Below are 16,118 nucleotides of genomic sequence, written 5' to 3'. Positions count from 1 at the left end.
CCATGGCCAGATCTGTGCCTTGCCACAATTCTGTCTCTGAGCTCCTTGGCCAGTTCCTTTGACCTCATGATTCTCATTTGGTCTGTCATGCACTGTTAGCTGTCAGGTCTAATATAGACAGGAGTGTGCCTTTCCAAACCAAGTCCTATCAGTTTAATTAAACACAGCTGGCCTCCAAAGAAGGAGTAGAATGATCTCAAGGAGGATCACAAGGAAATGGACAGCATGTGATTTAAATACGAGTGTCTGATAAAAGGTCTGAATACTTATGACCATGTGATATTTCAGTTTTTCTTTTTTATTAAATTTGCGGAAATTTCTACATTTCTGTTTTTTTCAGTCAAGATGGGGTGCAGAGTGTACATTAATGTGAAAAAAATGAACTTTTTTGAATTTACAAAATGGCTGCAATTAATCAAAGAGTGAAAAATCTAAAGGGGTCTGAATACTTTCCGTACCCACTATATATGATGAACATACTGCTAAAATGTTATTAAAATAACTTATGATGAATTAAAATACATATATTAAAGTGACACTGAAGGGTGTAAATGAAGTAGAAAAGAAAAAGACGCGCACTCTGGCTATGATGGTGCTGACTGAATGTGGAGTTATTCCACAAAATGTAATAAATGAAGTGCATGCAACGGCAACCTCCTTACTGCCATAAAAAAGTGATAGGATAACTCTTGATAATGGCGGATATTGCTCAGCCTTCAAATCCCCATGTAAATCCAGATATAGTTCATATATGATATAATGTCGTTGTTCTCCACAACTGAGTTGTGGAATAGATATCCCAATGGAGACTTTTTCACATGCCTAGTTCCACTAAAAAGGTAGCGTAGCTGTCTGGGAAGCAACATGAATTTTTGAAGGAGATTTTCAAAAATATCCCAATATACGTCTTATCGATCTTCTGATGGCATTCTAAGGTATTCCCCAGTAAACAAAGGATGATTGAATCTAAAAACAAGATAAAACAAAACAACTTTGAAATTAATAATGCAACATTTTATATATAAAAGAGATAACATACACTGTAAAGAAACTCGTTAAGCCCTAAAAAAGATACCTCTGTATAGAAATGCTGCAAAGACCAAATTTTCATTGAGGTCTTGTGGGCTAAGAGTACCCAGTCGGTAGATCCATCTACTTTCATTTGAGATAAAGATTTTACAAAGTCTACCCCAAGCGAAGTTTCCAAACTATCCCCCAAGAGTGCCCAAATCGACCTGATCGATGTACTTGATTTTGATACCTCTTGGGTTACAATCATTAAAGCACACGAAATGTCGTGGCAAGGTCTTAAAAAGTATACTGTCTTGTATTGACTTGACCTTCTCAATGTCATTAATATGCTCCCTAACTCTGATTTCAATTATTACATGGGGTTTGGCAAATATGGCATGCTCCATTATGTCAGCACAGTCATCGGGTCTTCTCACAGCATCTATTGGTTGCTAATATGCATAAATGGACTGCCGCCCCCTCACTAGGACATGCTGCAGAAGAAGCCTGAGGTGAAACGCACATCGAGGTGTGGATATGCTACTCCTGACATTCTTGGTCACATACCGCTCCTACGAGGGATTCAGCTGCCTCTGCTGACGCGACATGGCGGGACTTCTGGCGTCATTCTGACTGACAGCCGGCTCCCAAAGTTAGGTAGCAGGAATCTGGCTGTCAATCAGAAAGATGCCGGACGTCCCGCCCTGTCATCAAAGTAGAGCGGAAATGAAGCCTCTGCTCTGTAGACATCTGTAGCGGTTTGTGATCGCTCTGTTTCGGGGAAAAACGATGCCATGCACAGCAGGCGGGTAAGTTGCAATTACCTGCCTGTTAGTGCTTAGGTACCTTTTTTGTAAAGTCCTGGATGCCTCCTTTAAGTCAAGATACTGTAGTGTATCCTCTATGAGGCACTCTGCTTTTTTTATTGATTTTTATTTTATTATCAACCATCAATAAAGATTTGATTTTTTTTATAATGGATCTCTTCATTACTCTGGAAGATTATTCTAACTTATGACTTATGTGTTGTGGACATTTTTTTGCTATTGAAATGTTTTAGCACTCACCTGGTGAGTTGGATTCAGAAAGTTGCATGTTAAAGTGGACAGATTCAGGGAGTTGACACAGCAGGCTGGAAGGCATGTGGGAAAAGTAAGGGCCTGGCTTGTATGCCGAATATGATAGACGACAGATGAGTGAGACAGGATACGCCGGACACCAATGAACTATGAGGGTAGATGAAAATGAAAATATCAGGTCTGAAGCAGCACTTAGATGTAGGTTGTAGAGTCCACAGTAGATTGTATCGCAGTTTAAGTAGTCTCTAACAACAGTTCAAAATGCTTATAGCAAACAGGCTAACTTGCAGGTCACATAAGTAGTAGATGCAAGTTGAAGTATCAACAGCAGACTGCAACGTAATGTGAATCTAATAACAGTTTGCAATGCTTACAGAAAGCGATAGGTTATATCAGCAAGTCTTATGGAGCAGGAGATGTGTGATGCCCCAGGGTCCTGGTTGTCACAGTGGCATTGCTTTCCTCATGGAGAGAGTGATGTCATGCTTGGAAGCGATGGAGGATTCCTTTTAACAGGTAAGTAGCATATACAACACCATTCTGACTTCAGGCCAGAAGGGGGAGCTCTACACCCAAAATCAGGGGAGCTGCTGTCTCTTTGGTCGGGAGGAGGAGTTTTTTCCTAGGCAGTTGCTAGATGGTTGGGAAGATTTAGACAGTTGGTGCCAGACAGCAGACTGGAGCAGTCTGAGGCAGAAGGACGGGTGAGGGGCCATACAGCCTGAGTGTCATTGTGCCTGGATATCTATACTGCAGGGGAAGCTGCACACAGCAGCTGAGCAAAACGCCAAGTTACTAACCTGAACCCACAGGACCTTTGACATGAAACAGAGTGTACAGGTAATGAACAGGACCTTAGACCATGTGACAGAGTGGGAGGAGGAAAAGGGGGCGGAGCCAGACGCCAGGGAAACAGAGAAGGGACAAGCACTAAAGAATTATCAAACAAGCAGAAGTCGTAGCCAGGAGATTACGAGGTACCAAAACGGAGAGACAGGGGATAGTCAGAACTAAAGCCAGAGTTCAGTAGCCAGGAACACGAACAGGGTAAAGCACAGAAAGAAAGACAACGCTATGCAAACCGGGCACACAATCCAGGAGTCACGCATACAGACAGAAACAGAACCCCCAGGCTTCTCAGGGTATCTTACATGAAAAGCCCGCACCAGTCGATCAGCATGCACAGAACTGGCCGGAACCCATGCTTGTGCATTCAAAATCTCCCTCTGTAACTCAGATGAGACTTCAGCCACAACCACTCCAGGTTGAAGAATGGAGGAAGGAGGTTCTGGAGGGGACACAGAATCAAAACTACGGGATAAGGCATCCGCCTTCACATTTTTAGACCCTGGTCGAAATGTAATGGTACAATGAAACCGAGAAAAAAAAAGTGCCCACCGAGCCTGTCTGGGGGTTAATCTCTTAGCGGACTCTATATAGGCCAAATTTTTATGATCAGTGATGACCGTAACGGGAAAAACAGCCCCCTCCAGAAAATGCCTCCATTCTTCGAAGGCCAATTTAATTGCCAACAATTCTCTGTTGCAGACATCATAATTTCTCTCGGCCGAAGAGAATTTTTTAGAGAAAAAGGCACAGGGTTTAAGGTTAGTAAGGGTGGACGGACCCTGAGACAACACTGCCCCCACCCCCACCTCTGAGGCGTCAACCTCCACGATAAAAGGTTTCGATGGATCGGGTTGTATCAACACGGGTGCTGAAGTGAAACATTTCTTCAGTGTCAGAAAGGAATTTTTTGCGGCCATGGACCAATTTTTTACATCCGCCCCTTTGAGTGTGAGGTCCGTCAAGGGTTTCACTACCTGCGAAAACCCTTTAATGAACTTCCTATAATAATTAGCGAAGCCCAGAAATCGTTGCAACCCTTTCAGGTCCTGAGGTTGCACCCAATCAGAAATGGCCTGAACCTTCCCAGGATCCATGCGGAATCCCTCCCCAGATACAATTAACCCCAGAAAAGATAGTTCTTGCAAAATGAATAAGCACTTCTCCAGCTTAGCATATAAATGGTTCTCCCTGAGTCTTACAAGAACCGAGTGAAGATGGTGTAAGTGTGACTGACTGTCCTCTGAGTATATCAAGATGTCATCCAGGTAAATTACAACATAACGCCCAATCAGGTCAGAAAACACAACATTAATAAAACTCTGGAAAACAGCAGGAGCGTTGGTGAGACCGAAGGGCATGACCAAATTTTCAAACAAGCCCTCGGTCGTCAGAAATGCTGTTTTCCATTCATCCCCCTCTCGGATCCTTATCAGATTATAAGCCCCTCGTAAGTCAAGCTTGGAAAACCACTTGGCCCTAGTGAGTTGATTACATAAATCAGGAATCAGAGGAAGAGGATACGTGTTTTTAACAGTAATTTTATTTAGTTCTCGAAAGTCGAGGCACGGTCGCAAACCACCATCTTTTTTCTTGACAAAGAAAAACCCCGCAGCAACGGGTGAGACAGAGGGCCGAATATGCCCCTTGCGGAGGCTCTCTGTGATGTACTCTTTCATAGATTGGCGCTCAGGCCCAGACAAATTGTACAGACGAGCCTTGGGTAATTTGGCTCCCGGGAATAAATCAATTGCACAATCGATGTGGTGGAAGTGCCTCAGCCTCACTTTCGGAAAACACGTCTTCGAAGTCCGTCAGGTACTCCGGAATACCCTCCAGACCGACAGACGACACAGATACAGACTTAATAGGGTTAACAAGAGGTCCCAGGTTACAACACGGACCATTACCCTTACATCTCCATTGAGTGATATCCCCTGCCACCCAATCAATGACAGGATTGTGGCGTTGCAGCCAAGGCATACCCAGTACCAGTCCTGCAGGTAGATTATTCATTACAAAGCAACTTAATTTTTCCACATGAGTGGAACCCACCTTCAGAGAAAAAACATCAGTCCCGAAACAAATTCCATCCCGGGTAAGAGGGGATGAATCAACAGCCACAACTTTAACAGGGTTTTTCAGCCTGACTGTCCCTATCTTATGACGAGTCACAACTTGGGCATCAATCAAATTAATAGAAGAGCCACAGTCAACAAAGGCGGTGGTCACCAAAGGACCGCCAGCAAGTTCCAATTCCACTTGAAGCAATATTTTGGCAAGTGAAAAAACATGTACCTGGGAGTCTGGACAACCTCCTTGATTGTTGCCCAGACTCAGTCGTTTCTCAGACGGTTTCACAGAAGAAGGGCAGAATGGACAGTTGCTTTTCCAATGTCCAGAGGCTCCACAGTAAAAGCACAATTGATTGTCTCTCCGGCGCCTCCTTTCTTTCTCCATAACCGAAACTGACCCAATCTCCATGGGTTCAGATACAGGAGCAGCGTCACGCAATTTGGAAAACAAGGAAGTCTCTTGCTGCATCATTCCTCTAGCACGGAGTCTCCGGTCCATTCGAACTGCCTGAGTCATGGCGTCCTCCAGGGTATTAGGAGGAGGATGAAGTGCCAGAGCGTCCTTCAGACGGTCAGACAGACCCATGAGGAACAACCCCCTCAGGGCTGCATCATTCCAAGAAATTTCAGCTGCCCAGCGCCTAAACTCTGAGCAGAACCATTCAGCAGAGTGCTTCCCTTGTGTCAAACTCATTACCATATCCTCTGCCAAATTCACTCTATCAGGTTTATCATAAATGAGCCCCAGGGACTCAAAAAACAGGTTCACAGACATGCGTTCAGGAGCAGAGGGAGAGAGGGAGAAGGCCCATGCTTGAAGGGACCCCTTTAACAAAGATATAACTACTCCCACCCTCTGTCTTTCATTTCCCGAGGCCCGGGGACGCAACTCAAAAAACAACCTGCATCCCTCCCTAAAGACCCTGAACAACTTTTTATCTCCAGAAAAAGAATCGGGTAACTTTACAGGTGGTTCGGGGTCCACCAGGGATACATCAGTGGTGCCCCCCTCCCGGGACCGCAAGGCAGCAGACATCTGTAAAGCACCTGCCACATCTCTCTGCACCTGCTGATGTGAGTGGACCAGGGCTTGCTGTTCCACAGACAGCTTCTGCAACAACTGGGAGAGCTCATTAATCTGCCCCGTGAGAACCTGTACAGGATCCATGGCATACCAACAACCCCCACCAGGGAAAAAGACTGTAAGGTCAGCTATAATGTCACGGTGCCTGGATATCTATACTGCAGGGGAAGCTGCACACAACAGCTGAGCAAAACGCCAAGTTACTAACCTGAACCCACAGGACCTTTGACATGAAACAGAGTGTACAGGTAATGAACAGGACCTTAGACCATGTGACAGAGTGGGAGGAGGAAAAGGGGGCGGAGCCAGACGCCAGGGAAACAGAGAAGGGACAAGCACTAAAGAATTATCAAACAAGCAGAAGTCGTAGCCAGGAGATTACGAGGTACCAAAACGGAGAGACAGGGGATAGTCAGAACTAAAGCCAGAGTTCAGTAGCCAGGAACACGAACAGGGTAAAGCACGGAAAGCAAGACAACGCTATGCAAACCGGGCACACAATCCAGGAGTCACGCATACAGACAGAAACAGAATCTATGGCTGACAGAGAAACCAGGCTAGGAGCGAGTATAAATACCCCTCCCAATATAGAAAAGAGGCTAGCAAAAATTAACCCTGACAGGACATTAACCATGTCCTGACCATGACACTGAGGTGCTGTAGCTCCTAGATAGTGAGATACAGAAGGAAGAACAGCCTTTAGCTAACATGCTGGAGAACGAAGCACAGGAGTGTGACAACAGGACAGAATAGCTGTGAATGGGCTACATCCCTGATTTAGCGCAGGCACTGGTAGCCGGAAGACCGAGGCTTTTGTGGGACTCTAAGACACATAGCAGAAATGGGCAGGACAGCTGGATTATACATCACCTGTTCGCCCTAACACCCAGGAGACACAGTGACACATAGAGCCTGGGTCACTGTAGAACTCGGGACCCTGTAAAAATGCTTGAGTCACCTGTCATACGGGTTGGTGTCCCAGTTCAACAAAGGACAGAGATAACTGAGAGGACCTTGCTACAAAGCCATAGGCAGTAAGGGACTATAACAACACAGCGCTAGAAGGAAGGCTTTTAACTCCACCAGATAAAGCTGGACTCTGAACTCGCTTCCAAGCTGGCCGGACCCTGCCTCTAACATCAGGAAACCAGGTAAAAAGACTACACAACTGAGTCTTTCATTCGTTACTGCACCACTCACCATCCTCCATCTATTCATGGGGAGCCCTGGGGACCTACTTCATCTGTGGGAAGGTATACCATCTGGCTGCTATAACATCATCCCAGAGGACCCTTCTAAGCAGCACCGGTCCCCACTGACTGAATACCACAGGTGGCATCACGAACTTTCAAAAACCCCTTTAAAGACCTTCCCTTTAACATGGGCGCCCAGGGCCATGGACCAGGTTTCCGCCACAGTGACATATCCCTTTAAGTAACGGACCCGCTACCGAGTAACCCACAGCCCTGGCGGGCACATCAGATGCAAATTGTAGAAATCACAGGAGTCTGAGGAGATAATATGAGCAAAAGAAATTAGATGGTGGCAAACTTCAAACAAACACCAAATGAGCACATTACATTATTAATACAAAGACACAAAGGAGTTTCAAAATGAGCCTAACAGGCCTTGGGAGATGATGCTGCTGAGGAACACTGAGCCACTTGTAAAACCCAACGTGGAGCACAACAAAGTGCAGAGGTCATTGGGGAAGTGAGTTGAGCCAAATTCTGAAGATGAGACAGGTGTGTAACAACAATATACTCATAATGATCATAAGATAACAGGTGTTGAACTCAGTCTTCCATTCATCGCCCCTTTAATGCAGATTAGGTTATAAGCTCCACACAGATCTAATTCGGCTTAGACTATATCACCCTCAATGCAATCAAATAATCAAAAAATGAGGGGCAATAAATATGGCATTTAAAGGTGATTTTATTCAGACCCTGATAGTCTATGCATGATTGAGACACTTGATTTTCTTTACAAAGAAGAAGTATGCACCAGATGGTGACATAGTCTTTTGGATCAACCCCCTTTATAAATTCTTATTAAAACAAGCAGTCATGGCATTAGTCTCTGGGATATATAAGTGCAAAACTATACTGTTAGGTGTTTCAGTGCTTGGAAGAAGGGTTATTACACAACCAAGTGGATGATGTAGAGGTAGTGTCTTGGTCTTCTGCTAAGAAATGACATATTAAAAATCCTGGTTAGGAGCAGGCAAGTTGTAGGAAAGTAGGCAGAGCAAATTTCTGAAACTGTGGCTGAGGTAGAGTTTTAAAGCAATTTTGAAAGCAAGATGATCCCTATTGGACTATTTGACGAGATAGCCAGTCAATTCTTAGCCATGGAAGTCCCCAAAAATGTTCTCAACATGAAGTGCTTCAATTTGAATAGTCACCTTCTGAGTTCAGAGTGGAATTTGACCACAAGGAATTGTGGAGCCATTCCCATAGATTAGTTTCAGAGGCGTCGACAAACAAAGGGGACTTTCAGCCTTTTGGCTTGTGAAAGATCAGCTCTAGAAAGAATAAAGGCTTGTCCCATAAACTTAGAAGAATTAAAGATAATGGACATAGGCATTACAAGCTTGTCTTTAGTGGAGGATAAAGTTGACCTCAAAGCAATCCCTCCTATTTTGTCTAAGGTTTGAAGTTTCCTTGTTTGGCATTGTGTTTAGAACATTCCAAGAAAGATTGATTTTTTTTAACAATGTATAGAGTTTTTCAGTAAAGTAATTAAATCTTTTGACTATCAATTTCTTCCAGCCAATTTGCATGAGTTCCTTTAAGGTTTCATTACGGGGATTGGGAAGTCGCTTTAGAATGTAGTGTATAAGAGTTCTGAACTTTTTTCCTTTTTCCTTAAAAATATAATTCTAGCGAGAGAATGTGAGAAATCAGGTTGTCAAGGGAATATGGCAAATCCCTATTAACAAGTTTGAATTTTATCTGGTTAAAGAGACCAGCATAGAAAATTGTCATGAGAGCGTCATTGATCAAGGCCAACTCTGACAGCATATGGACTTGAATGGCATGGTATCCCACAGAGTTTGTCCCTTGTCTAAAGGTACCATCACACTCAGCAACTGTGCAACGAGAACGACAACGATCCGTGACGTTGCAGCGTCCTGGATAGCGATCTAGTTGTGTTTGACACGCAGCAGCGATCTGGATCCCACTGTGCCATCACTAGCCGGAGCTAGAAGTCCAGAACTTTATTTCGTCGTCAGGTCTGCGTGTATCGTCATGTTTGACATCAAAAGCAACGATGCCAGCAACGTTTTACATGGAGCTAACAACCAGCGAGAACGATAAGTGAGTCACCGTTACATCACTGGATCGCTCCTGCATCGTTCTGGAGTTGCTGTGTTTGACGTCTCTACAGCAATCTAAACAGCAACTCTCCAGCGATCGGCTCGTTGTCTATATCGCTGCAGCGTCGCTGAGGGTGACGGTACCTTAAGGCGGAGTATAGAACCAGTAGCATGATACACTAACAATCAAAAGGGTAACAATGTTTTGAACTTTTGACTTTCAGTCTTCATAACTCACCATCCACTACTGCTTCAAACGTGAGATTACCATAATTTTATAGACAATCATCTTGGCTATCTCTTACATAAATGTAATTTGCAACTATTCAGCATATGATTAGTTATGCAGATTCTTGTCATGCCACTGCATTGTTACTGTTTTATGCCTAAAAATCAAATCAATCAATTTAAATTTTTATTATATTGTTAGTATTTTGCAAATCCACATTTGGCTTTCAACAATGCCTGAATCCTTCTGGGCATGCTCTCAATCAGATTCAAGCTTGTCTCAACCGAAATCTGATCTTAGCTCTCTTTTAAACGTTGACAAAGTTGGTGTATACTGGTCGACTCCATTGTATATGACCTGGATCATCAACCACTCTATAGAAGGAAGAGATGAAGGTAAATACTGCATCATAGGATCATCTTGTTCCCATAATAATGTGGGCTAAGGCATCTCCAGGCAGCAAGGAAAAAATATATGCTACTTTTGACTAGTCAGAAAAAATCTACTGAGGACAAAATTCAAAGTGCACCATGCACAAATCCATAGAAGGCATTAGGATTGCCATCAAAATAGGCAGTAGTAGGAAGATATGTGTAGGAAGATGGATCGGGATAGTGATCTCTCTTGCGTGTCTGGGCCAGAACTGTCGGGGCTCTCACCATTGTTGCTGAGGGAAAGACTTTGTGACCGGAGCAGACTGAGTGTGCGAGAATGTGGCTTTTGGCGGGTACCCAGCGTGTGCGACAAGAGAAGGTTGATTCCCGCGCTGCTGACCGATGCCAACCTCCAGGCCCACGTTACAACCTTCCATTCCCTGCGCATACAGACTGTGTACCTCCAGAGACCATTTCCCTGCTACCCTCTGACCTCAACAGTACTAACCGGTCTGTACCTCTGACAACTACAGACACGCTACGCAGTACTGATCCTACAGTGCACGCTGATTGTAGTAGCGAGACAGCAGCCTCCACTCCGGTACTTTGTGCACCATTTACGGTGCTTCAGACCGCCCTTCGGTCAGCATCTCATTCCAGGACCACAAGACCACGTGTAAGAAAGCCAGGATACTTCGCCACCACGCAGTGCAGAGACAGTGCTTCACTTTCCTCCAGGATCAGCTCAGACACTTCTCGCGTCACCTATGGCGCCATCGGGGGATTTTCCAGCCTCCACTGTCGAGGAACCAGAGACTGATAAGTTAACTCATTATTTGACCCTCTGTTATTACTCTATAATCGTTAACACTTTGTGTTTCTATATACTCTCACCCACTTGCTCCCTGCGTGGAGAAAACTTTATATTAAAAAAGTTACCTCTTGCTCTGCCTCCTGCTAGTCACTGCATCCCGCATACCTGCTAGCACCTTACACTTGGCGTAGTCGGCAGGATGCAGTCCAACAGCATGGAAGCGGCAGACCAAGCAGTTGGGGGTGGTCCTAGGTCCAGTATCTCGCTGGGGGCAATGTTGAACAATTTGCCAAAGTTTATGGGAAATAACACCATGTTGTGGAGCTGGACTGAGTGCATAAGGGGTATGATGAGAATGCAGCATCCAACCCCTGCATTGGAAGCTGAGGTGGCTATCATGGCATTAGATTGAGAAGCCAGATACTCAGTTATGTTACGTACCCCCAGAGAGTGAGACACCTTTAGTAAGGGCTGCAAATTTTGGAAAAGACACTTGGAGATCCCACAGATGTAGGGGAAATGAGGACACGTCTGTTTAGTTGCACGCAGAGGGAGGGGGAGACTGTGACTCAGTACATGAACGCACTACAGGAGTTACATACTGCGATTGTTAGGAAAGATGGCATTGGCAATAGGCCCTACGGACATAATGCTGTGACACCTTTTAGTGACCCTCGTATGACTTTTTCTGAGATAGGAAGGGAAGCGTGCATGCGGGAACAGGAGCAGGGGTTGACAGACCCGGTGGGGAAGGTCTGGAGTGGGGAGGTGTCCATAAATGCAATCACCAATCCCCAATGGGTGGAAGAATTGAGGAGAGAACTTCTGATTATTAAAGGAGAATTGGCTGATGTTAAAAAGAAGTCGGAGGATGCCGCAAATTCACCAGGGGACAGGGAAGGCCCGGAGTCCCGCCGTGATACTAGAATGCTTCATCAACAGATACTCCTCACCTGCTTTAATTGTGGAGAGAATGGACTTAGAGCGGGAGTGTACACATCAAGAAAGAATTCCACCAAGTTAAACTAGAAGGCTCTGCGCCGGGGGGACGCCGCCCGAAGTCAGAACAGACATGAAGGAGTAGTGGAAGTCCCACAAGTCTAGAGTCAAAGTGCCATCTAGTTTAGTCTGAATTTTATGGTCGTGCAGTGTGCTGCCTGGTGGACATGGGCTCACAGGTGACAACGATGCCAGAAGCTTACTTCTGGTGACATTTTCCTGAAGCAAGACGGCCTGAGTGGGGCCTAGTGATAAAGTTGATGGCTGCCAACAAACTGCCCATTCCAGTCGCATGGGTGGTGTGGATGCAGATCTCCATTTGTGGAAAGGATCTGGGATGAAAGGGTGTGGTGCTAACCCAGGGAGAAGTGAGTAGTGGACACACAGTCACCCGAGGAATGAACATTTTGAATGAATTCAGGAGTCTTCAATGAACCCTCTAACGAGACTTTGAAGCAGTGGAGTCCACATAATCTGCAGAGAAGAGTATTCCAACAGTTAGCTCGTGTAGCTCAAGCTCAAGAGTCTTGCCGGGAAGGAGGAGTGTTAGGAAAAGTGATCGTTCCTGCCTCTTCCAAACTCATTCTACCACCCAGACAAACAGTACTCACTTTGCCCGTCCCAGCTCGCATCCAATTGGAAGGAGTTGAGATTCAAATTGAGCCTTCTTTTTCAGAGCAACTTCCCTCAGGATTTTTGGTGGCACATACGTTAGCCATTGTGCACGATGGAACTGTTCCTGTATGCTGTGTCAATTTAGAAGATTAGAACATCATAGTTTTTTCCAAAGTAGTAAATTAGCCCAGATTGTGGGCATGCCTGAAGAGATAATACCACCTCAGGCTGTGCAGCTGAAAGTACAGCAAGGAGATTCCTGGACTGTGAGGGTGAACTCCTCTTCGACGCCGGATCTTCAGCATATTCAGGATGGACGACTTATTCTGGAACAATTGCAGGTCGAGTTGACTGAACTCACTCAGGCACAGGTGCAGCAGGTGAAAGCTCTCTTAGGGCGATATAGGGACATGTTTGCTCAACATGAAGACAATTTTGACTGCCCCATGGCCATCACACACAAGATACCTACTGAAAATACCGCGCCCATAAGAGAGTACTATTGGCAAATCCCTCCACAGCTGTACCAAGAGGTGAAGAGTATGTTAGGTCAAAAGTTGCAGAAAAGTGTCATCAGAGAGAGTCAGAGTCCATGGGCTGCTCCAATAGTTCTGATGTGGAGGAAAGAAGGGACTCTGCGTTTTTGCGTGGATTATCCGAAACTCAATGCCTGTACTGTGAGAGACTCATACCCATTACCCAGGATTGAGGAATCCCTGTCCGTGCTAGGAAAAGCCAAATTTTTTTCTACGTTGGACCTCGCAGCGCTATTGGCAAGTGCCGATGTCAGAACAGGATCGAGCAAAGACCGCCTTTATTCGACCCATTGGCCAATGCTTCCGGAACTTTTCAACTTCTCATGGAAAGGTGTCTGGGTGACTTGAACTTTGAAGCCACGCTTATCTATTTAGATGACATCATAGTCTACGCTGCTTCATTTGAGGAACAATGACTGTAACAAGTGTTGAGTCGCCTTCAGAAGCATGGGCTAAAGGTGTAACCTCAAAAAAGTCATTTGTTTTGCACTCAGATTGAGTACTTGGGCCATGTTTCTCCTGAAGGGGTGAAACCATCCCGAGAGAAGATTGCTGTGATACAGGATTGGCCCACTCCAGAGACAGTGAAAGATGTTCGAGCATTCTTGGGACTGACCGGGTATTACCACCGTTTTGTGAAGAATTGTGCCCGCCGAGCAAGACCGCTGCTGGAGCTGCTGAAAGGAGTACCCTTGGGTGCAAAGAACTGGATCATTTGTTGGAAGGAACACCAGAAGGAAGTTTTTCAAGATCTGAAGAAGGCATTGACAGAAACGCCTGTGTTGGCCTATGCAGACTTTTCTCAACTGTGTATTCTCCAAACCAACGGGAGTTTGCATGGACTTGGGCCTGTGTTGTCACAGATACAGGATGGATGAGAGAAAGTGATCGCTTACACAAGTTGGTCCCTTCACGATTTCAAACATAATCTAGACAATTACAGTTCCTTTAAGTTGGAGCTATTGGCATTGGTGTGGGCCATGATGGAGAGGTTCATGGAATATTTGTCTGGCTCTGAAGTGCTAGTACGCACCAAGAACACACCACTGACTCATCTGGAAAATGCGAGGCTGGGAGCTTCGGAACGACGATGGGTGGCCAGAATGGCAAAGTTTCGGTGCAAAATGTAACGAATGGAAAAGGAGGCACAGATGGTGAAGTTCACATTAGTTTTTATTGTGATTTAATGTGGAACCTCGGGACCACAGTCTGGGGGGGTCCGAAGGGGGCGTGACTACGTGAGCCCCAGACACCTGTGTTAAGACCTCTCCAACAGGGTCAGAATGGGATGCCTGGGAAACATGGGTGCTATCTCCAGTTAGACCCCGGACTCGTGGTAGTTGACCCAGCGGGACAGACGGACAAGCAGGGTTAGCGGGTGACAAGTAGCTAACAGGTGGATACCGGGGGTACGGGTAGAAGCTGGTTCCAGTGGTACTGATGTTGTCCAGAGGTTCAGGTAACTGAATGGCGTGACTAGATGGAACTGGAGTAGGCAGGAAAGCCAGGTAACGGGAAGCAGATAGTCTGTGGAGACAAACAGTGTAAGTGGAGCACTGGCAGAGAACTTCAGAAACAGAAGCACATGCTAGCAGGAACCGGAAGTTAGCAACTGAGGACTCTTGTTGCTTCGGCACCCTCCCTATGGTGGAGGGGCTAGAAACAGTGATCATTAACACGCCATTGATCAGAAGTACTTTTTGGAAAAGGTGTGCTGTCTCTTTAAGAGACCAGGAGTGAGCGCGTGCGCGAGATAAGCACACAGCCTGAGAACCTGCTGGCTGCATGCCAGGAAGCAGAGGAGAAAGGGGAAGCAGAGGATGTGTCAGGACAGCGTGGAGCTGGCACAGAGCGGGAGACTGCCAAGGTACAGGGACCGGACAGAGTGTAACACAAAATTGCTTACAAAAGGGGAGCAGAGAACACTCATGCTGATGCTTTATCCAGGTTGAAACATACTAAACCTGAGCAAAATAGGGATAAAAAGCTGGAAAATGAGGAGATCCCCAAGTTCCTAGATCCCGCCAGGACTGTGGTGGTGTCGCAGGGCCAGGTGCAAACTCTGACCCAGGGGGGGCATCTTGGGCCGATCCTGAGATGAGTGGGTCCGGTTACAGCAAGAAGATAGTGAGCTTGCTCTGCTTAGACGGTGTGCGATATTAATAAAACTTCCCAGTTTGGCAGAGAGAAATACTCTATCCCTGGAGACTCTTCAACAGTGGGAACGCCTTCAGATGAAGAATGGATTTCTGCATCAGAAAGTGCAACTTCAGATGGAGCTAGGTGCCACCTGGCAAGTCATAATTCCAGAAACGCTTTTGTCCGAGATAGCCACCAAAGCACATGAAAAAGGAGCACACATGGGTCAGGAAAAGACTTTTCAGTGGTTACAGCGGTTCATTTATAATCCTCAACTGAAGGAGGGGGCCCAGTATTGGGGAAATTATTACTGGAAAGGGCATCCCTTATTATGCATCATCCTCTCTAGTTGTGTATCGGACTGTCATTTATTATGTAGCGTCCTCTGTTATTAAGTACAGTTAAGTCCCATTATTGCATAGTATCATGTCTTATTATACATAGCACATCCCTTACATAGCATATTCTTATTATTTTTGGTATTCACATCGCCCTTTTTTATTACATAGAGTTCTTTCTTGCTAGATATAAATGAAAATGACTGCTGATAGAGCAACATCTGACCAGAAGACTAGTCAATCAGCCTCCATCAGAAAAGAAGCTTTACCATGCTCCATCAGCAGTCAATTCAGTTTATACCTAAAATTAGAGGACAGTTTGTAATAAAAAGGGCGCTATAAATAACAAAAATAACTAGATTCTGATATGTAAGAGACAGCAATATACATGAGTAGTGATGAGCGAGTGTACTTGTTGTTTGGGTTTTCCCGAGCACGCTTGGGTGACCTCTGAGTATTTATGACTGCTCGGATTTAGTTTTCATTGTGGCAGCAGAATGATTTACAGCTACTAGCCTGCTTGATTACATGTGGAGATTCCCTAGCAACCAGGCAACCCCCACATGTACTCAGCCTGGCTAGTAGCTGTAAATTATTCAGCTGCCTCAATGAAACCTAAATCTCCGAGCAGTCAAATACTCCGAGGCCACCAGAGCG

At 45.4% G+C, this 16,118-nt stretch overlaps 1 long non-coding RNA gene across 1 annotated transcript in view; it reads right to left on the bottom strand.

Moving 5' to 3' along the window:
- Positions 1–263: 263 nt before the first annotated feature.
- LOC138674249 (uncharacterized) overlaps positions 264–16,118 on the bottom strand; it is a 58,448-nt gene continuing 42,593 nt past the window's right edge. Inside the window, exons 3-4 of the long non-coding RNA XR_011320549.1 lie at positions 2,079–2,237; positions 264–966 (exon numbers count right to left, since the gene is read on the bottom strand). This is a non-coding gene — a long non-coding RNA (uncharacterized lncRNA). The remainder of the gene's footprint in view (positions 967–2,078; positions 2,238–16,118) is intronic.

Source organism: Ranitomeya imitator, chromosome 4 (genome assembly GCF_032444005.1).
Source record: "Ranitomeya imitator isolate aRanImi1 chromosome 4, aRanImi1.pri, whole genome shotgun sequence".
NCBI lineage: Eukaryota > Metazoa > Chordata > Amphibia > Anura > Dendrobatidae > Ranitomeya > Ranitomeya imitator.
The sequence above is the reverse complement of the archived record's forward strand: the minus strand, read 5'-3'. Positions and strand labels throughout refer to the sequence as shown.